The 24232-nt window shown below is 46.4% G+C and overlaps 1 long non-coding RNA gene across 3 annotated transcripts in view; it reads left to right on the forward strand.

Annotated features, from left to right (window-relative positions):
- The window catches only part of LOC139764661 (uncharacterized), a 114760-nt gene that overhangs the window by 45671 nt on the left and 44857 nt on the right, over positions 1-24232 (forward strand). For 2 of the 3 annotated variants that reach the window (XR_011716441.1, XR_011716442.1), the window contains exons 2-3: positions 16823-17092; positions 21643-21905. This is a non-coding gene — a long non-coding RNA (uncharacterized lncRNA). Of the gene's footprint in view, positions 1-15770; positions 17093-21642; positions 21906-24232 lie in introns of those variants that run through there. The other variant, XR_011716440.1, reaches the window with a different exon arrangement.

Raw genomic sequence — 24232 nt, forward strand, 5'->3', positions numbered from 1 at the left:
GTTTGTTATGTATCCAGCCAGTAAACAAGTGGGTGTTTGTTATGTATCCAGCCAGTAAACAAGTGGGTGTTTGTTATGTATCCAGCCAGTAAACAAGTGGGTGTTTGTTATGTATCCAGCCAGTAAACAAGTGGGTGTTTGTTATATATCCAGCCAGTAAACAAGTGGGTGTTTGTTATGTATCCAGGCAGTAAACAAGTGGGTGTTTGTTATGTATCCAGCCAGTAAACAAGTGGGTGTTTGTTATATATCCAGCCAGTAAACAAGTGGGTGTTTGTTATGTATCCAGCCAGTAAACAAGTGGGTGTTTGTTATGTATCCAGCCAGTAAACAAGTGGGTGTTTATTATGTATCCAGCCAGTAATCAAGTGGGTGTTTGTTATGTATCCAGCCAGTAAACAAGTGGGTGTTTGTTATGTATCCAGCCAGTAAACAAGTGGGTGTTTGTTATGTATCCAGCCAGTAAACAAGTGGGTGTTTGTTATGTATCCAGCCAGTAAACAAGTGGGTGTTTGTTATGTATCCAGCCAGTAAACAAGTGGGTGTTTGTTATGTATCCAGCCAGTAAACAAGTGGGTGTTTGTTATGTATCCAGCCAGTAAACAAGTGGGTGTTTGTTATATATCCAGCCAGTAAACAAGTGGGTGTTTGTTATATATCCAGCCAGTAAACAAGTGGGTGTTTGTTATATATCCAGCCAGTAAACAAGTGGGTGTTTGTTATGTATCCAGCCAGTAAACAAGTTTGGCAAAGACGAAAGCGACCCTCCCTGCACCACCTCAGACACCAGACCTTCCCATAGTGACTCAGTGATCACCTCCCTAGTGGCTGGCGTGACCTTTGAACTTTACTGGGGGGGAGGGGGGAGAGTGAATGTCAAGGTTGGCTTCAACCCGTCCATATATTTAATGTAAGTTCGGGTCGTTAAGAAATCGCGAGGCCAATCCAGTGTCCATTTTTTGTTTTATTTTTTTTATTTTTTATTTTTTTGCCTGGTATGGTCGTGAAGTTGTGATGAGGAAGGAAGGAAGGAAGGAAGGAAGGCGTCCAGCCATGAAGGCCATCGGGTTCTGCTCCCTCACCACCCCACACCAACGACAAGACTGGATCCCAGAACCCGTCCCGGGCCTGGGACGGGTCCCAGAACCCGTCCCAGGCCTGGAGAGACACGAGAGCAGCTTGATGTAGTAGCAGACCCAGCCAGACCCGGTGTGCTGCTGGGACGTTACGTGACCTGGTCAAGCTTAGCATGATGACCCAGCCTTAGCTGAACACACACACACACACACACACACACACACACACACACACATGAACAGTGCCAAGCTGTCATGCAACTGTGTGGAGCCCTACGCGTATCTGCATCGACCCCTCATGGAATGGTTGCTACAGATAAAGTATCTATGTCGTATCTGAACAGGCAAGACCATTGTCAGACGCACCCTACACCTATTGTTCTAATTCCTAGAGTGCGAAAGCATCGATCACCAACGTGATTATTACCCCCCCCCCCCCCCACAACAGCCCCATGTATTGAGGCCTCATCCAGCAATGACCGTAAAAGTAAATGATAACGAGGAAAAATAACATTGCCTTACCTAACCCCAGTGGCTGGGCCCGACCTGCCTGGACCCCCGGTGGTTTGATTGATCGTACGTGACCAGCCAGACAACCACGGTGAACCCCTGACATATAAACTAGACTGATTAACGATCATCATTAATCAAACAGAGTCGCCACAGCTCTTGTGCACACGTGTAGTTTAACCTTTTCACACGTTGGTGTGCGAAGGTAGACATATTTCACACTTTGGTGCGCGAAAGTAGACGCAGTTCACACTCGGTGGACGAAAGTAGACGCAGTTCACACATTGGTGTGCGAAAGTAGACGCAGTTCACACATTGGTGTGCGAAAGTAGACGCAGTTCACACATTGGTGTGCGAAAGTAGACGCACTTCACACTCGGTGTACGAAAGTAGAGGCAGATCACACTGGAGGTTCTTGTCACTTTTAACTGCTTGTTGTGTTGAGCAGAGATGGGGCCTACGTGGCGTACCTCGTTCGAAATGTGGATTCCGGGTCTCCGTATACTAGGTTCAGGTACACACGTCTCTCTCTCTCTCTCTCTCTCTCTCTCTCTCTCTCTCTCTCTCTCTCTCTCTCTCTCTCTCTCTCTCTCTCGGCGTTACTCCACGTCAGAGCAGCGAGGGCTGGAAGTGGCAGCAGCCCAGAATTGAGGTAAAAAAAAAAAAGACAAAAGAAAAACGGGCTCGGGCCCAGCGAACATGTGTGACGGTACGCCTCCTCACAGGATTACAACCGAGACTTGGCACTGAAAATATATTGACTTCAGACTGTAATCCTGATGTCTGTCTTATTTCAGATGTTAGTAGGGGGGGTGGGAGGGTGTAGACTTTGTAGAAAACGCGCGATGGGACGTTTGCCTTTTGCACCTGTCTGGGATGTGTTCATGGGATGTTGAACATGAGTTGGTGGACTGAACATCCTTCCTCATGATAACCTCACGATGGTCATTTGGCCCTCATCACAGCCACCAGGGTCACGCGACCTGTCCTGGTCACGTTTGTAAACCCTCAACTCAATTATATTCATCACATCTCCTTCTGGTTCTCAAAAATAGTGTTATGATTTTAAGACAGCTCACCCTTTTGTGTTCTGTTTTTCAGTCGTTCGTATTATTAATTTAAAGGACTCCTAGTAATACAAATAGCTTTTTTTATATATATTATTAACACTAGTTATGTTTAGCTAGAACACAGACCATCCAGTTTGCATTGGTGTTGATTAAGGCGTAACATGTATGCTTATCACAGCCACATAAACCTCAACTGTCTTTTGGAACCAGAGATTAGATTTGGTAAGTGGACTACGATATCAAGGTTGATCTGCCTGTGTTGTGTGGTGACGTAGCTATGTTGGTTGCGCCCCACCAGCTTAACCTGTACAGTTTCTAAGCTGGCAGCTTACACGTGTTGAGATCTTTGGTTGTTCTGTTGCTCTGATCATTCGTCTCTTCGATGTATATCAACTGACTGTTATATTTCTCTCTTGTGTCTCCCCTGATGATGTGATTATTACACGAAAGTGCACTTGGGAACTTTTCGTGTTTCATTTTCCCCCGTGGACTCATAGGAATATCTTGATCACGCGCAAAATTGTGATCCTTTCCAATATATATATATATATATATATATATATATATATATATATATATATATATATATATATATATATATATATATCAAGAGGAAAGTGAAACACGATAAGTTCCCGAGTGCACTTTCGTGTAATGATCACATGGTCAGGGAAGATACAAGGATGACAGAAGACGTAGAACAGTCAGCTGATAACAAGGAAGAGACGTAGCTAAGACGCCCTTGGTAAACAAGTGTTACTGCATGGTGGTGTTCGGGTCTGGCATTATGCCTGTCATAAAATTTTATTGTGGACAGGAAAAGGAATTATTTATGAGTTTTGCCTCCGACATAGCTATGCAATTTATATAAACCTTCACTAATATTATTGTTGCAGTTATCTGTGTATTTACTAATAGAAGATTCAATGATATTTCTCGTGGTAAAGGAGTTACAGTTAATAACTGAATTATCGTTATTCCAATCAATACAATGGTCATAGTTCTTAACATTATAAAACAAAGCATTTGACTCTTCTCCTGTTCTTAATACTATATTTCAGTTGCTTAAGTCTATCATAGGAATTATATATATATATATATATATATATATATATATATATATATATATATATATATATATATATATATATATATATATATTTCTTTTTTTTCTTTCATACTATTCGCCATTTCCCGCATTAGCGAGGTAGCGTTGAGAACAGAGTACTGGGCCATTGAGGGAATATCCTCACCTGGGCCCCTTCTCTGTTCCCTCTTTTGGAAAATTAAAAAAAAAAGTGAGAGGGGAGGATTTCCAGCCCCCCGCTCCCTCCCCTTTTAGTCGCCTTCTACGACACGCAGGGAATACGTGGGAAGTATTCTTTCTCCCCTATCCCCAGGGATAATATATATATATATATATATATATATATATATATATATATATATATATATATATGAATATGGATGTTACCTTGATGTGTAAGGCTAAGATGGAGCGTTGGGCTGGGAGACCTGCAAAAAGTAGTCAAGGTGGGTAACAAGCCATCCTTTAAGCCTGGCTGGACTCGGCCGGTTTTCCCAAGTTCAATAGGCTGGAGTGACCCCGGCGAACACTTGTATACGTTGGCGAGAGTATACAATATATATATATATATATATATATATATATATATATATATATATATATATATATATATATATATATATATATACTCTCACATGTGGCAGGTGGCTTCATCCATAGTGACCTTATCACTGTATTGTGTCCTTATGTCCTGGCGCTGGCTTGTAAACATGTATACACCCACACACCCACGCCAGTGAGGCGCGCGCTAATTTATAACAACCATTTGGTCGTTCGTCTTGTGGTGACACCTGCCTCTGGACGGGTAATATATACCAGCACCATCTGACGCTGGGTAGCCTCCCACAGCTACCACCTGACCGTGGATAGCCCACCAGCACCACCTGTCCATGGGTACTTCACTAGCACCACCTAAACGTGGGTAGCCACGTGAACGCCACCTGGCCATAGGTAGGTACCATAGGTACCACCTGACCATGGGTAGCGCAACACCATCTCACCATGGGTAGCCCGCCAGCACCACCTGAACATGGGTAGTTCATCAGAACTGCCTGATCATGGGTAGCCCACTAGCCCCACCTGCCCATCGACTAGCACACCAGCACCACCTGACCATAGGTAGCCCACCAGCACCACCTGACCATGGGTAGTCCACCAGCACCACCTGACCATGGGTAGCCCACCAGCACCACCTGACCATGGGTAGTCCACCAGCACCACCTGACCATGGAGAAACCACCAGCACCAACTTACCATGATTAGCCCACCAGTACCACCTGACCACGGAGAACTCATTAGCACTACCTGACCAAGGGTAGCTCACCAGCACCACCTGAACATGGGTAGTTCATCAGAACTGCCTGATCATGGGTAACCCACTAGCACCACCCGACCATCGACTAGCACACCAGCACCACCTGACCATGAGTAGCCCACTAAAACCGCCTGACCAAGGATAGCCCACCAGCACCTCCTTACCATGGGTAGCCCACCAGCACCACCTTACCATGGAAGGCTCAATAACACCAGCTCACAACAGATAACTAACCATCACCACCTAACCATGGGTAGCCCACCAGCACCACCTGACCATGAGCACCCCACCAACACGAGCTGACCATGTGTAGATCAGTAGCACCACCTGACCATGGATAGCCCACCATCACATAACCATGGACAGCACACCACCCGACCATGGGTAGCCCAGCAACACCACCCGACCATGTGTAGATCACCAGTACCACCTGACCATGGATAACCCACCAGCACCACTTGACCATGGGTAGCCCACCCACACCACCTGACCACGGATAGTCCAACAGCACCACCTAACCTTGGATAGCTCAGCAACATCACTTAACCATGGGTGGTTCATCACCTGACCAAGGATAGCCCACCAGCACCGCCTGACCATGGGTAGATCACCAGCACCACCTAACCATGGATACCCCATCAGCACCACTGGAACACATAACACATCAAGACTACCCGACCATGGATAGCACACCACCACCTGACCATGGATAGCCCAGCAACACCACCTGACCATGTGTATATCAGCACCACTTGGCCCTGGGTAGCATACCAACACCACCTGACCATGTGTGGATCACCAGCATCGCCTAATCATGGATAACCCACCTGCACCACCTGACCATGGATAGCCCACCAGCGCCACCTGACCATCGGTAGATCATCAGCACCACCTAACCATGGATAGCCCAGAAGGGCCATCTAACCATGGATAGCCCATAAGCACCACCTGACCATGGGTAGCCCAGCAACACCTGACCATGTGTAGATCACCAGAACCACCTGACCATGGATAGCCCACCCCTATCACCTGACCATAGATAGCCCCACCACCTGACCATAGATATCCCACCAGTACCAACTGCCCCTGGGTAGCCCACAAGCACCACGTAACCATGGGTAGCCTAACAGCAACACCTGACCATGGAAGGCCCAATAGCACTATGAGTAACCCACCAACACCACATAACCATGTGTAGCCCACCAGCATGACCTCACCATGTGTAGATCACCTGACCATGGATAGCCCATTATCACCACCTGACCATGCATAGCACACCACCACCTGACCATGGGTAGCTCAGCAACACCACCTGACCATGTGTAGATCACCAGCACCGCCTGACCATGGATAACCCACCAGCACCACCTGCCCATGGGTAACCAACCAACACACCTCCATGTGAAGATCACCTGCACCACCTGACCATGGATAGCCCATCAATACCACCCTAACATAGGTAGCCCACTAGCTGCACCTGACCATGGATAGCACACCAGCAGCACCTGACCATGGACAGCTCACTAGCACCACCTGATAATGGGTAGTTCACCAGCAGCACCTGACCATGCATAGCCCACGAGCACCACCTGACCATGGATAAACCCCAAACACACTCCTTACCACAGGTAGCCCACCAGCACCACCTGCCCATGTTTAGCCCACAAGCACCATCTGACCATGGGTAGCCCATCACCACCTGACCATGGATAACCCACAAGCATCACGTGACTATGGTTATCCCACAAGGACTACCTGACCATTGGTTGCCCACCATCATCACCTGACCATGGGTAGTTCACCAGCACCCCCGACTAAGGATGGCCCACCAGCACCATCTTACAATAGGTAGCTAACCAGCACCACCTGGCCATGGAATGCGCACCAGCTCCACCTGACCATGGGTAGCCCACCAACATCACCTGAACATGTGTAGATCACCAGCACCACCTGACCATGGGTAGCCTACCTGCACCACCTGACCAAGGATAGCCCACCTGTACCTCCTGACCATATGTAGATCACCTGCACCACCTGACCATGGATAGCCTATTAGCACCTCTTGACCATGGGTAGCTCACCAGCACCACCTGACCATGGATAGCCCATTAGCACCACCTTACCATAGGTAGTTCACCAGCTTCCCCTGACCATGGGTAGCCCATCAGCCCACCAACACCACCTGACCATGTGTACATCACCAGCACCACGTGACTATGGATAGCTCACCAGCACCACCTGACCATACATAGCCCTCCAACACCACCTGACCATGTGTACATCACCAGCACCACGTGACTATGGATAGCTCACCAGCACCACCTGACCATACATAGCCCTCCAACACCACCTGACCATGTGTACATCACCAGCACCACGTGACTATAGATAGCTCACCAGCACCACCTGACCATGGATAGCCCACCAGCACCACCTGACCATAGATAGCCCTCCAACACCACCTGACCATGTGTACATCACCAGCACCACGTGACTATGGATAGCTCACCAGCACCACCTGACCATACATAGCCCTCCAACACCACCTGACCATGTGTACATCACCAGCACCACGTGACTATAGATAGCTCACCAGCACCACCTGACCATGGATAGCCCACCAGCACCACCTGACCATAGATAGCCCTCCAACACCACCTGACCATGTGTACATCACCAGCACCACGTGACTATGGATAGCTCACCAGCACCACCTGACCATGGATAGCCCACCAGCACCACCTGACCATAGATAGCCCTCCAACACCACCTGACCATGTGTACATCACCAGCACCACCTGACCATACATAGCCCTCCAACACCACCTGACCATGTGTACATCACCAGCACCACGTGACTATGGATAGCTCACCAGCACCACCTGACTATACATAGCCCTCCAACACCACCTGACCATGTGTACATCACCAGCACCACGTGACTATAGATAGCTCACCAGCACCACCTGACCATGGATAGCCCACCAGCACCACCTGACCATAGATAGCCCTCCAACACCACCTGACCATGTGTACATCACCAGCACCACGTGACTATGGATAGCTCACCAGCACCACCTGACCATGGATAGCCCACCAGCACCACCTGACCTTAGATAGCCCTCCAACACCACCTGACCATGTGTACATCACCAGCACCACGTGACTATGGATAGCTCACCAGCACCACCTGACCATGGATAGCCCACCAGCACCACCTGACCATGTGTACATCACCAGCACCACGTGACTATGGATAGCTCACCAGCACCACCTGACCATGGATAGCCCACCAGCACCACCTGACCATAGATAGCCCACCAACACCACCTGACCATGTGTACATCACCAGCACCACGTGACTATGGATAGCTCACCAGCACCACCTGACCATGGATAGCCCACCAGCACCACCTGACCATGTGTACATCACCAGCACCACGTGACTATGGATAGCTCACCAGCACCACCTGACCATGGATAGCCCACCAGCACCACCTGACCATAGATAGCCCACCAACACCACCTGACCATGTGTACATCACCAGCACCACGTGACTATGGATAGCTCACCAGCACCACCTGACCATGGATAGCCCACCAGCACCACCTGACCATAGATAGCCCACCAACACCACCTGACCTTGTGTAGATCAGCATAACATGACCATGGATAGCCCACCAGCATAACCTGACCATGGGTAGCCCAGAAACACCACCTGATCATGGGTAGCCCACCACCACCTAACCTTGGATAGTTAACAAACATCACCTAACCATGGATAGCCCACCATAACCACCTAACCATGGTGAAGCCAAGCACCACTTAACCAATGGTAATTCCTCAGCATCAGCTGACCATGGATAACCCAGCAGCAGCACTTGACCATGGATAGGCCATCAGCACCACCGGATCGTGGTTAGCCCAGCAGCACCACCTAGCTATAGGTCGCCCAACAGCACCACCTGACCATGGATAGCCCAGCAGCACCAGCTGAACATGAATACCCCCCCAGCACCAACTGAACGTGGCTAGCCCACCAGCACTACCTCACCATGGGTAGGCCACCAACACCACCTAACCCTGTGTAGATCAGCATGACCTCACCATGGACAACCCACCATTTCCACCTGACCATGGGTAGCCCACCAACACCACTTGACCATGTGTAGATTACTAGCACCAGTGACTATGTATATCATAATGGCCCACCAGCACCACCTGACCATGGATAGCCCAATAGCTCCACCTTAACATATGGAGCCCACCAGCTGCACCTGACCATGGGTTGCCCATCAGCACCACCTGACTATGGGTAGCCCATCAACACCACCTAGCCATGGATAGCGAACTATTACCACCTGACCATGTGTAGATCACTAGCACCACGTGACTATGGATAGTCCACCAGCACCACCTGACCATGGATAGCCTTCTAGCTCTACCTTACCATAGGGCGCCCACCAGCTGCACCTAACCAGAAGTACCCCATCAGCACCTGACCATGGGTAGCCCATCAGCACCACCTAACCTTGGATAATTCACAAGCATCACCTAACCATGGATAGACCTCCATAACCACCCGACCATGGTTATCCACCAACGCCACCTGACCGTAGGTAGCCCGCCAACACCTGGCCCTGTGTATATCAGCATAACCTGACCATGGATAGCCCACCAGCACCACCTGACCATGGGCAGCCCACCACCACCACCTGACCATGGATAGTTCACAAACATCAGCTAAGCAATGGTAAGTCATCAGCATCACCTGACCATGGATAGCCCAGCAGCATCACCTGACCATGGATAGCCCAAGAGTACCACCTGACTATAGGTAGCCCAACAGCACCACCTTACCATGGATAGCCCACCAGCACCACCTGACCAAGAATAGCCCGCCATTACCACCTGACCATGAGTAGCCCACCAACACCACCTGACCGTGTGTAGATCACCATAATCTGAGCATGGATAGCCCACCATTACCACCTGACCATGGGTAGCCCACCAACACCACCTGACCCTGTGTAGATCGGCATCACTTGACCATGGATAGCCCACCATTACCACCTGACCATGGATAGCCCACCAGCACCACCTGACCATGGATAGCCCACCATTACCACCTGACCATGGATAGCCCACCAGCACCACCTGACCATGGATAGCCCATTACCACTTGACCATGGATAGCTCACCAACACCACCTGACCCTGTATAGATCAGCACCATCTGACCATGGATAGCTCACCATTACCACCTGACCATGGATAGCCCACCAGCACCACCTGACCATGGATAGCCCACCATTACCTGACCATGGGTAGCCAACCAACACCACCTGACCATGGTTGGCCCACCAGCACCACCTGACCATGGGTAGCTCATCGGAACCACCCGACCATGGGTAGCTCATCGGCACCACCCTACCATGGGTAGCCCACAAGTACCACTTAACCATTGACAGCCCACTTGCACCATCTGCCCATGGATAGCTCACCACACCTCCTGACCGTGGGTAGTCCACCAGCCCACCTGACCATGGGTAGTCCACCAGCACACCTGACCATGGGTAGCCCACAAGCACCGCTTAACCATAGATAACTCAACAGCATCACCTGACCATGGGTAGACCACCAGCACACCTTACCATGGGTAGTCCAAAAGCATCATCTAACCATGAGTAGCCCACCATCACCATTTGACTACGAGGAGTCCACAATCACCGCCTGACCATGGGTAGTCCACCAGGAACTCCTGACCATGGGTAGTCCACTGGCATCACCTGACTGTGGGTAGCCCACTATCACCACCTAAACATGTAGCCATGGGTAGCTTGTTTATTGTTTTTCATCTGAGAAGGCACGTTCAGCTGAGGCCCCGATCAAGGTCATCCCATTAACGTTATATATATATATATATATATATATATATATATATATATATATATATATATATATATATATATATATATATATTTTTTTTTTTTTTTTTTTTTTTGCTTTGTCGCTGTCTCCCGCGTTTGCGAGGTAGCGCAAGGAAACAGACGAAAGAAATGGCCCAACCCACCCCCATACACATGTATATACATACGTCCACACACGCAAATATACATACCTACACAGCTTTCCATGGTTTACCCCAGACGCCTCACATGCCTTGATTCAATCCACTGACAGCACGTCAACCCCGGTATACCACATCGCTCCAATTCACTCTATTCCTTGCCCTCCTTTCACCCTCCTGCATGTTCAGGCCCCGATCACACAAAATCTTTTTCACTCCATCTTTCCACCTCCAATTTGGTCTCTCTCTTCTCCTCGTTCCCTCCACCTCCGACACATATATTCTCTTGGTCAATCTTTCCTCACTCATTCTCTCCATGTGCCCGAACCATTTCAAAACACCCTCTTCTGCTCTCTCAACCACGCTCTTTTTATTTCCACACATCTCTCTTACCCTTATGTTACTTACTCGATCAAACCACCTCACACCACATATTGTCCTCAAACATCTCATTTCCAGTACATCCATCCTCCTGCACACAACTCTATCCATAGCCCACGTCTCGCAACCATACAACATTGTTGGAACCACTATTCCTTCAAACATACCCATTTTTGCTTTCAGAGATAATGTTCTCGACTTCCACACATTCTTCAAGGCTCCCAGAATTTTCGCCCCCTCCCCCACCCTATGATCCACTTCCGCTTCCATGGTTCCATCCGCTGCCAGATCCACTCCCAGATATCTAAAACACTTTACTTCCTCCAGTTTTTCTCCATTCAAACTTACCTTCCAATTGACTTGACCCTCAACCCTACTGTACCTAATAACCTTGCTCTTATTCACATTTACTCTTAACTTTCTCCTTTCACACACTTTACCGAACTCAGTCACCAGCTTCTGCAGTTTCTCACATGAATCAGCCACCAGCGCTGTATCATCAGCGAACAACAACTGACTCACTTCCCAAGCTCTCTCATCCCCAACAGACTTCATACTTGCCCCTCTTTCCAAAACTCTTGCATTCACCTCCCTAACAACCCCATCCATAAAAAAATTAAACAACTATGGAGACATCACACACCCCTGCCGCAAACCTACATATATATATATATATATACATATATATATTGTGTTGGAAATGAGATGTTTGAGGACAATATGTGGTGTGAGGTGGTTTGATCGAGTAAGTAATGTAAGGGTAAGAGAGATGTGTGGTAATAAAAAGAGTGTGGTTGAGAGAGCAGAAGAGGGTGTGTTGAAATGGTTTGGTCACATGAAGAAAATGAGTGAGGAAAGATTGACCAAGAGGATGTATGTGTCAGAGGTGGAGGGAACGAGGAGAAGTGGGAGACCAAATTGGAGGTGGAAGGATGGAGTGAAAAGGATTTTGAGCGATCGGGGCCTGAACATGCAGGAGGGTGAAAGGCGTGCAAGGAATAGAGTGAATTGGAACCATGTGGTATACCGGGGTCGACGTGCTGTCAATGGATTGAACCAGGGCATGTGAAGCGTCGAGGGTAAACCATGGAAAGTTTTGTGGGGCCTGGGTGTGGAAAGGAAGCTGTGGTTTCGGTGCATTATACATGACAGCTAGAGACTGAGTGTGAACGAATGTGGCCTTTGTTGTCTTTTCCTAGCGCTACCTCGCGCACGTGAAGGGGGGAGGGGTTGTCATTTCATGTGTGGCTGGGTGGCGACGGGAATGAATAAAGGCTGCAAGTATGAATTAAGTACATTTTGGATATATGTATATGTCTGTCTGTATATATATGTATACGTTGAAATGTATAGGTATGTCTATGTGCATGTGTGGACGTGTATGTATATACATGTGTATATGGGTGGGTTGGGCCATTCTTTCGTCTGTTTCCTTGCGCTACCTCGCTAACGCGGGAGATAGTGACAAAGTATAATTAAATATATATATATATATATATATATATATATATATATATATATTTTTTTTTTTTTTATACTTTGTCGCTGTCTCCCGCGTTTGCGAGGTAGCGCAAGGAAACAGACGAAAGAAATGGCCCAACCCCCCCCCCCCCATACACTTGCATATACACACGTCCACACACGCAAATACACATACCTACACAGCTTTCCATGGTTTACCCCAGACGCTTCACATGCCTTGATTCAATCCACTGACAGCACGTCAACCCCGGTATACCACATCGCTCCAATTCACTCTATTCCTTGCCCTCCTTTCACCCTCCTGCATGTTCAGGCCCCGATCACACAAATTCTTTTTCACTCCATCTTTCCACCTCCAATTTGGTCTCCCTCTTCTCCTTGCTCCCTCCACCTCCGACACATATATCCTCTTGGTCAATCTTTCCTCACTCATCCTCTCCATATGCCCAAACCACTTCAAAACACCCTCTTCTGCTCTCTCAACCACGCTCTTTTTATTTCCACACATCTCTTTTACCCTTACGTTACTCACTCGATCAAACCACCTCACACCACACATTGTCCTCAAACATCTCATTTCCAGCACATCCATCCTCCTGCGCACAACTCTATCCATAGCCCACGCCTCGCAACCATACAACATTGTTGGAACCACTATTCCTTCAAACATACCCATTTTTGCTTTCCGAGATAATGTTCTCGACTTCCACACATTCTTCAAGGCTCCCAGAATTTTCGCCCCCTCCCCCACCCTATGATCCACTTCCGCTTTCATGGTTCCATCCGCTGCCAGATCCACTCCCAGATATCTAAAACACTTCACTTCCTCCAGTTTTTCTCCATTCAAACTCACCTCCCAATTGACTTGACCCTCAACCCTACTGTACCTAATAACCTTGCTCTTATTCACATTTACTCTTAACTTTCTTCTTCCACACACTTTACCAAACTCAGTCACCAGCTTCTGCAGTTTCTCACATGAATCAGCCACCAGCGCTGTATCATCAGCGAACAACAACTGACTCACTTCCCAAGCTCTCTCATCCCCAACAGACTTCATACTTGCCCCTCTTTCCAAAACTCTTGCATTTACCTCCCTAACAACCCCATCCATAAACAAATTAAACAACCATGGAGACATCACACACCCCTGCCGCAAACCTACATTCACTGAGAACCAATCACTTTCCTCTCTTCCTACACGTACACATGCCTTACATCCTCGATAAAAACTTTTCACTGCTTCTAACAACTTTCCTCCCACACCATATATTCTTAATACCTTCCACAGAGCATCTCTATCAACTCTATCATATGCCTTCTCCAGATCCATAAATGCTACATACAAATCCATTTGCTTTTCTAAGTATTTCTCACATACATTCTTCAAAGCAAACACCTGATCCACACATCCTCTACCACTTCTGAAACCATATATATATATATATATATATATATGTGTGTGTGTGTCGGAGGTGGAGGGAACGAGGAGAAGAGGGAGACCAAATTGGAGGTGGAAAGATGGAGTGAAAAAGATTTTGTGTGATCGGGGCCTGAACATGCAGGAGGGTGAAAGGAGGGCAAGGAATAGAGTGAATTGGAGCGATGTGGTATACCGGGGTTGACGTGCTGTCAGTGGATTGAATCAAGGCATGTGAAGCGTCTGGGGTAAACCATGGAAAGCTGTGTAGGTATGTATATTTGCGTGTGTGGACGTATGTATATACATGTGTATGGGGGGGGGGGGGGTTGGGCCATTTCTTTCGTCTGTTTCCTTGCGCTACCTCGCAAACGCGGGAGACAGCGACAAAGTATAATAAAAAAAAAATATATAATATATATATATATATATATATATATATATATATATATATATATATATATATATATATATATATATATATATATCCTAGCCTAAGCCAAGTACCCATTTTATCAAGCAACCCCTAGGGATGGATGAACAGCTGAGTTGACTGTGGACCGACTGCCGGAACCAGGATTCGAACTTGTGCGCTCGACCTGGCGGCGCGTGAATGTGTCTTGGTCAGGCACGCTAACCGATAAACTACAGGAGTCCACATCGCCACTTGTTCCTGGATAGTCCAGCACGACCTGACTATGGGGTAGCCCCACCAACACCACCTGACTATGGGGTAGCCCCACCAACACCACCTGACTATGGGGTAGCCCCACCAACACCACCTGACTATGGGGTAGCCCCACCAACACCACCTGACACTGGGTGCCCCACCAACACCACCTGACTATGGGGTAGCCCCACCAACACCACCAGGCACTGGGTGCCCCACCAACACCACCTGACTATGGGGTAGCCCCACCAACACCACCTGACTATGGGGTAGCCCCCTCAACACCACCTGACTATGGGGTAGCCCCACCAACACCACCTGACTATGGGGTAGCCCCACCAACACCACCTGACTATGGGGTAGCCCCACCAACACCACCTGACTATGGGGTAGCCCCCTCAACACCACCTGACTATGGGGTAGCCCCACCAACACCACCTGACTATGGGGTAGCCCCCTCAACACCACCTGACTATGGGGTAGCCCCACCAACACCACCTGGCACTGGGTGCACCACCAACACCACCTGACTATGGGGTAGCCCCACCAACACCACCTGGCACTGGGTGCCCCACCAACACCACCTGACTATGGGGTAGCCCCACCAACACCACCTGGCTATGGGGTAACCCCACCAACACCACCTGGCACTGGGTGCCCCACCAACACCACCTTACTATGGGGTAGCCCCACCAACACCACCTGGCACTGGGTGCCCCACCAACACCACCTGACTATGGGGTAGCCCCACCAACACCACCTGACTATGGGGTAGCCCCCACCAACACCACCTGGCACCGGGTGCCCCACCAACACCACCTGACACTGGGTGCCCCACCAACACCACCTGCCTATGGGGTAGCCCCACCAACACCACCTGACTATGGGGTAGCCCCACCAACACCACCTGGCACTGGGTGCCCCACCAACACCACCTGGCACTGGGTGCCCCACCAACACCACCTGACTATGGGGTAGCCCCACCAACACCACCTGACTATGGGGTAGCCCCCACCAACACCACCTGACTATGGGGTAGCCCCACCAACACCACCTGGCACTGGGTGCCCCCCAGTTACACTACCTGTGGGTAACCCACCGGCACTATCTGAACATGGACGGCTCACCAACACCACCTGACCATGGGTAGTCCACCCGCACCACCTGACGACCATGGTTAGCTCACCAACACCACCGGATCATCATTGAATCAAATACCGCGAGTAGCCAGACTTGCTTGAACAATGGCATTCATTCTTTCTCAGCCCAAGAACTCAGAGAATCTGAAAGTCGTGGTGGCTTCTGCACTCAGCTGTCAGGCAGAACATGCACGCGACCCAAACCTGATCAGGCTATGAAATACAATATCCACTTGGTACACTTCGACTGAACACTTTTGAACAGGATCCCGGAATGTCATGTCATATTTTCCTAGTACCTAAAAATGTCATAGGGACGAACATATTGCTGTTCACTCAGGCCTTTACACACAGCTGTACAACTCATGAGCATCCCTGGGTATGATGATCTGGCCTTTAGATTTGACCCTTAAAGGTCAGGTCATACGCCGGCCATCATATCTAAGCCTATTAAGGGCGTCAGATCTTGTTCTAAGGACTGACAACACTGTACAATATCATTGTTCTTTTCCTTGTTAACATTGTTTACTTCATCACACTGACACCAGGATACACGTGACTGCATGGCCTGTGTTTCTGACAATTTTTCTCTCTTTTTTCAGGTATTGTGAGAGGTTCTTTGACACTCGGCTGTCACACACCACAACCACTCCATTACTGAGTCTTGGGCGAAGTATTGAGGTACGTTTCTTATTATTTCTTCGTGTTATTACGCACCACAAGTTTCACTCACGCCCGCACTGTATACTCCCACAGGTGTGCAGGTGCCTCACTCACACGGGACCAGGCAGGTGGGACGAGGTGCCACAGGTGTAAGCCCTGTGAGCTGTGCTCAGATACTACTACCCGCCACTTGCTTCCCCCACTGCCGAGTGAGTGAGTCTCATGTGCAAGTTTTTATTCCCCCACTACAGCTCCCGGCCTTCAAGGTCGACGTTACGAGAAGGGTGTGGGTAGGGAGGGCATTGTGTAAACTGGAGGGGTTGGCGTGGCGGATGGATGGGGGGTTAAGGGAAGTATTTCTTTGTGTTGGTGAACCATTGTTGTGGAGGTTAACTTGGTGCTACCAATGTGATGAGTGTCATTCATCTCCACAGGCCTGAACTGTGAGGCTGGGTGTTGCTAGTTTCATGGGATGACATTTAGGAATGTATGTACTTCTGTCATCACTCTGATTATTTTTAGACTATGGGAAGAGAGTTTTACATTCGTGGGGCCCCTGTTCTTGTCTAACAGTTAGGAGTAAAGTTTCAATGTTTTGTTGAGTCCAGAGAATGTGGCGGCATGCACAGAGCATCATCATAAGGTTGGAGGGGGCAGTGGATGTGGACCAGGTTTTTGTTATAAAGAATATGATTGAGAAGTAGAGAAACAGAAGGACCTGTATGTAGCATTGTGTTTCTGGAAAAAGCATATGATAAGAGTTACAGAGAAACACTATGAAAGGTTAGTTAGGGAAAGGTAATGTTGTTATGTTCCCCTGGCAAAGGCCTTTTGTTATACAATAGATGCTATGGGTAAAGGGAAAGTTGCTGAATGCAATGAGGATATTATACCTGAGAGTAAGGCATGTGCACAAGTAGGAAGGGAGGAGGGTGAGTGGTTCCAAGTGAAGGTGGGTCTGCTTCAAGGAAAGTCATCGATGTCATTGTCGCTTTATAAACTTCTTTAACAAAGTGATGAGAAAGTTAAATATGTGGGTCTTGGTGAGATGTTATACTTGGATTAGGAGATGGGGATGTGAGAGATTACCAGTTGCTATATATGATAACTAGATTCTTATTCTGGACTCCATATAGAAACTCTAGACTCTGGAGGAAAAAGTGTAAAAGAAGAAATATGAAGGTTAATATGAACAAAGGTAAAGGAATGAGGTGCAGCAGGAAGACTAGACAGGACTGTTTGAATGTGAAATTAATTGGAAAAGACAGGGAGGAAGTGGAGTGTTGCATGTACCAGCAGGTACACAGTTAATAAACTTGGTAGCAGGTTGAGCCATTGGGGTTGATGTGAATCATTAAGCATGTGTATAGAGGAGTGTAAGGAAAAAGAGGTCATTGTCTGTAGTGGCAAGGATGGGAATATTCAAAGATGTAATAGTTCCAGCAGTGTTGTGAGGATGAGTCTTAAGCCTAGGATGCAAAGGATAGGATAAGGGTGGGTGTGCTGTAAATTAAATTTCTCCAGAAAGTTTGATTGTGTAAAGAATGATGGTAGCAGATAAAGTTGTGGTAGAGAGTTGGTTGTGTAAGGAACGATGGTAGCAGAGAAAGGTGTGGTAGAAAGTGTAGTCTATGTGTTGAATGTGTTGAAATGGTTCGGAGAAATGGAGTGCATGTGTAAGGGAAGAATGTTACAAAGGATGTATGTGGTAAAGGCAGAGAGAACATGGGAAGGGGTTTGACCAAGGAGACTTTGGGGTACTGAGCACTGAAGTGTGCATTGGAAAGAACGAACTGTCAGTGAGATGAATCAGGGAATATGAAGTGATCATGGTAAACCATAGAATAGTATATGGGGCTTGGCTGTTGATGTTAAGCTATGGTTTCACTACATGATATATAACAGCTTGAGAGTGGATGTATGCTAATGAGGCATTTTTTCATCTGGCCTCCATACCCTCCCTGCTGAAGGCAGGAACGGTGATCAGGTATTATTGAAAATTAGTCCATCTACCTATATCTGTCTCACTCTGTTGGGGTTTCCTCGAGCTTGGAGAGGCTAGGCGAGTTTAGCTAAGTAAATGTTGGGCTTGCTGATCTGAGGAAGTAAGATCATTTGAGGGAGGACTTGATTGTGAGAAAGAAGCATGATACTTAGAAACGGGATGTCATAGTTAAGAAGGGAAGCAAGTTGCGACTTTAAAGGAGTGTGTAGGATGAGTGTTGCACACTGCATTAGGAGCTAGAGGAAAATGGTAAACTCACCCCTACGATGCTGGACATGAAGGTTGAGGAGAATTTTGAATGATAGTGACAGTAGGGGTAGGAATACATATAGGGCCTTTTGTAACAGAGATGGAAAAGTAGAATGAGGGTTTGTTTTTCTGGTGCTAGGGTGGGACATATCATAGACAGAATGCATGACATTTTGTCTGGTAATGGGAACAAGCCTATCATTTGCACCATTGCTTGAGGCAGGCAATGACACTGAAATACTAGGAGTGAGGAATTGTTAGGTAGTTATAAAGATAGCTATAGACAGTTTTAAGAAGAGGGGGAGTGATCCCAGTATTATGTGGTACTCTGCCTTGTAAAGGATGTGGAAGTGAATGGTTATCCAGAGTAGTGGGTGTAAATTATCATCTTAATAATACTATTTAGACAAAGAGGTGCCAATTATCAGAAATTGGGATATTTTTTATGTGCAGACTCTTGTGTATGCAAGGGAAGAGGTCCACTCATTTAGGGCAGGTGTGTTGGCTTTGGAAGAGTCAGTAGAGAGGGTTGTAGCCATCAGTCACTCTAAACAGCTAGAAGATAGTGGTATGGAATCAAGGAAGCTAGAAGATAGTGGTATGGGATCAAGGAAGAGGTATGGTGCATAAGCTTTTTTCATAGTATTTGACTTTGGAAAATCAAGAGAAGTGTTTGAGCTGATAGGGAACATGGCAAGCTAAGTCACATTGAAGTCAAAGACCAAATGCAGGTAGGTAAGGAACATGGAAGAGTGGGGCAGCTAGTGGCCACTTCCCAGGTAGTAGGGTGTGCCTCAGAGGGAGAGGCAAGGAATAAGGCAGTGAGGGATGATAGTGGGATAGATCAACTTGTGCAGGATAGAAATGAGGCTGGTAGGAGAAAAGGCTGAATATGGCAGCTCGGGGTCACTTCTCAGGTAGAAGCATGGAACAAAGCAAGTAGCATAACATGGAAGGAGAGGTCATTTCAAAGTTCTGGTAGACGGGACCCCTGTTCCCACTCCTGCACGCACAGCCATGACAAAAAGTCTCAGAATATTTTATGATAATGCACAGAGCATATGTCATAAATCTTCAGAGTTAGAGACAATTGCTTTGGAAGAAAATTATATGATTGGTACTTTGGAATCTTGGTTAGCTATTAAGAATAGAAGTTTCCTTGATGATTATGAAATTCCTGGGTGAACTTTTTTTAGGAGTGACAGGTTAAATAAAGGTGGTGGTGTCTTGCTCTTTGTTAAAGTTCATCTTAATCTTGTGCCAAAAAATGTTATTGCTGTCAATAAAATCAACTACATTTATGTTGAAATTAAAAATAAGCCATGTAAGAAAATAACATTAGGATTAGAGGATAGGCCCCAGCACATACATCCAAGGTAAACAAAAGCTTTTTATAATCAGTTAAAAGAAATTTGTAATGAACAAGATTTTATCATATTTGGAGATTTTAACACTGGTCTATAACTGGAGAGAATCCCTTTCCAGTAGCATGGGCTCTACCTGAATTTGCTTGATAGTGCCCACACACAGTCAGTTGAGAAATCTACTTGTGATGAGAATGTTAAATTTAGCTCTAGCTACAAATGATGATCTCATTCATAATATTGAAGTGGGAGAACAGTTTGGTAAGGGTGATCATTAGTAAAGCACTTTTGAGGTAACTTTCAGATTTTACCAGATTTTAGACTTACAAATTTCATTGGTCTTCACATTGCTCTTGACTGGCAAACCTAGAGTGATATTGTTAAAGGAAATTATAAACGTACTTCAAAAAAGATCTAGGAATACTTTCAAAGTAGTGAAGGGAATACGTGTCAATGCACAATGGTCTTCATGCAAAACAAGGCAAAAATTGTAGAGCAATGAAATAAAGAAGTGTTTGTTGTCTAAGAAAGTGGCACATAAGAAATTCAGAGGCCAGTAACTAACATGATAGGGTAAATTAAGTAAACTTGCACAGACACTAAGGGACTTACTTGTCAGAGCAAACTTCAGTATGAAACATATGTTGCTGGAAATAGCAAAAGAAACCTAAAGCTTTATAGTTACATTAAAAGAGAGTCATTACCTAATCAGTTGGGCCGGTAATTACATTAAATGGTGAGTTGGTTCAAGACAACAAAGCCATGGGAAAGACTTCGAACAAATTTTTTGCATCTTTATTCACATGCTAAGAGGGGAAAATGTTTTGCAACATATTGAAAAATAAGATGCAGATATATCAGTGCTATACAGAATAAAAGTAAATAAAATGGCTGGCCCTTTTAAATTTTACCTTAGGCCATTGAAAGAGTCAAAAACTGGGCTAGTACAATCCTTGGCTGCTCTATTCAATGTCACTAGAAAATGAAAATGATCCAGAGGAATGGAAATTTGCCATTTAATGCTGATACTCAGAAAAGGTAATAAATCACTGCCCAGATATTATTGTCCAATTAACTTGTATTTCTTTAATGAAATAATCAGCATGCATGATGAGAGTAAAGCAGGTGATTTCATCTACAGGTTGTGCCTCTCTAATCCGGCGCTCTGTGGTCTGGCAACTTCCATGGTCCGGCATATTTTGCATCTGCTGCCATCAGTGATTAGTTTGTGGATCTGCCACAAGGGCAGTGGTGTTAGCAGCACCAAGGCACCAAAATCTGTTTACACTGGAGCTGAGCTAATTAACAGTCCTGTTAATTCTATACAATCATCTGTATTTTAACCCTTCAGGATGTCATCCAAGAGACCAGGAAGTGCTGAAGTTGGTGCTAGTGCTAATAATCGTAAGTATAAATCATTTTCTGTGCTTGAAAAGGTGGAGTTATTGAAAAAAATTGAATAAAGAAACTTCTGTAAAGAATTTTTGTGAGTACTATGAGGTAGGATCATCAACTGTGTATAACTTAGGGTCAGTTTCTGTCTTCCGACATTTTCTCTGGTCCAGCAATGGCCAGGTCCCATGGTTGCCTGATTAAAGAGGTACAACCTGTATTTAGATTTTCAAAGAGTACTCAATTAAGTTGCACATGAAAGGTCACTAACAAAAGATAAGTCCCATAGTATCAAAGCGTTTATACTTTGATGGTTAGGAAATTGGCTGACAGGCGGTAAACAAAGGGTAGAGATTAATGGTCAAGCCTCTAAATGGTTAAACTTAACAAGTGGTGTCCCACAAAGAGAACGGTTCTCATTTTGTTATATAGTGATAGAGGAGAAAGAATACTTCCCACGTATTCCCTGCATGTCGCAGAAGGCGATTAAAAGGGGTGGAAGTGGGTGGCTCAAAATCCTCCCCTCAAGTTTTTACTTTTCCAAAAGAAGGACCAGAGAAGGGGGCCAAGTGAGGATTTTCCCTCTAAGGCTCAGTCCTCTGTTCTTAACACTACCTCGCTAATGTGGGAAATGGCGAACATGTATGGAAAAATATATCTATCTATCTATGTTTAAAAAGAGAGATATACATAAGTATACGTATGTAAGTAGGAGAGATGGCCAGAGAGCGTTATTGGATTATGTGTTACTTGATAGGCGCGCGAAAGAGAGACCTTTGGATGTTAATGTGCTGAGAGGTGCAACTGGAGGGATGTCTGATCATTTTCTTGTGGAGGCGAAAGTGAAGATTTGTAGAGGTTTTCAGAAAAGAAGAGAGAATGTTGGGGTGAAGAGAGTGGTGAGAGTAAGTGAGCTTGGGAAGGAGACTTGTGTGAGGAAGTACCAGGAGAGACTGAGTACAGAATGGAAAAAGGTGAGAACAAAGGACGTAAGGGGAGTGGGGGAGGAATGGGATGTATTTAGGGAAGCAGTGATGGCTTGTGCAAAAGATGCTTGTGGCATGAGAAGCATGGGAGGTGGGCAGATTAGAAAGGTTAGTGAGTGGTGGGATGAAGAAGTAAGATTATTAGTGAAAGAGAAGGGAGAGGCATTTGGACGATTTTTGCAGGGAAATAATGCAAATGACTGGGAGATGTGTAAAAGAAAGAGGCAGGAGGTCAAGAGAAAGGTGCAAGAGGTGAAAAAGAGGGCAAATGACAGTTGGGGTGAGACAGTATCATTAAATTTTAGGGAGAATAAAAAGATGTTTTGGAAGGAGGTAGATAAAGTGCATAAGACAAGGGAACAAATGGGAACTTCAGTGAAGGGGGCTAATGGGGAGGTGATAACAAGTAGTGGTGATGTGACAAGGAGATGGAGTGAGAATTTTGAAGGTTTGTTGAATGTGTTTGATGTTAGAGTGGCAGATATAGGGTGTTTTGGTCGAGGTGGTGTGCAAAGTGAGAGGTTAGGGAGAATGATTTGGTAAACAGAGAAGAGGTAGTAGATGAAAGCCAGCAAGGCAGCGAGTTTGGATGGTACTGCAGTGGAATTTATTAAAAAAAGGGGGTGACTGTATTGTTGACTGGTTGGTAAGATTATTCAATGTACGTATGACTCATGGTGAGGTGCCTCTGAGGATTGGCAGAATACTTGTATAGTGCCATTGTACAAAGGCAAAAGGGATAAAAGTGAGTGCTCAAATTACAGAGGTTTAAGTTTGTTGAGTATTCCTGGGAAATTATATGGGAGGGTATTGATTGAGAGGGTGAAGGCATGTACAGAGCATCAGATTGGGGAAGAGCAGTGTGGTTTCAGAAGTGGTAGAGGATGTGTGGATCAGGTTTATGCTTTGAAGAATGTATGTGAGAAATACTTAGAAAAGCAAATGGATTTGTATGTAGTATTTATGGATCTAGAGAAGGCACATGATAGAAGGCACATGATAGAGTTGATAGAGATGCTCTGTGGAAGGTATTAAGAATATATGGTGTGGGAGGCAAGTTGTTAGAAGCAGTGAAAAGTTTTTATCGAGGATGTAAGGCATGTGTACGTGTAGGAAGAGAGGAAAGTGATTGGTTCTCAGTGAATGTTGGTTTGCGTCAGGGGTGCATGATATCTCCATGGTTGTTCAATTTGTTTATGGATGGGGTTATTAGGGAGGTGAATGCAAGAGTTTTGGAAAGAGGGGCAGGTATGCAGTCTGTTGTGGATGAGAGAGCTTGGGAAGTGAGTCAGTTGTTGTTCGCTGATGATACAGCACTGGTGGCTGATTTGGGTGAGAAACTGCAGAAGCTGG

Source organism: Panulirus ornatus, chromosome 50 (assembly GCF_036320965.1).
Source record: "Panulirus ornatus isolate Po-2019 chromosome 50, ASM3632096v1, whole genome shotgun sequence".
Taxonomy (NCBI): Eukaryota; Metazoa; Arthropoda; class Malacostraca; order Decapoda; family Palinuridae; genus Panulirus; species Panulirus ornatus.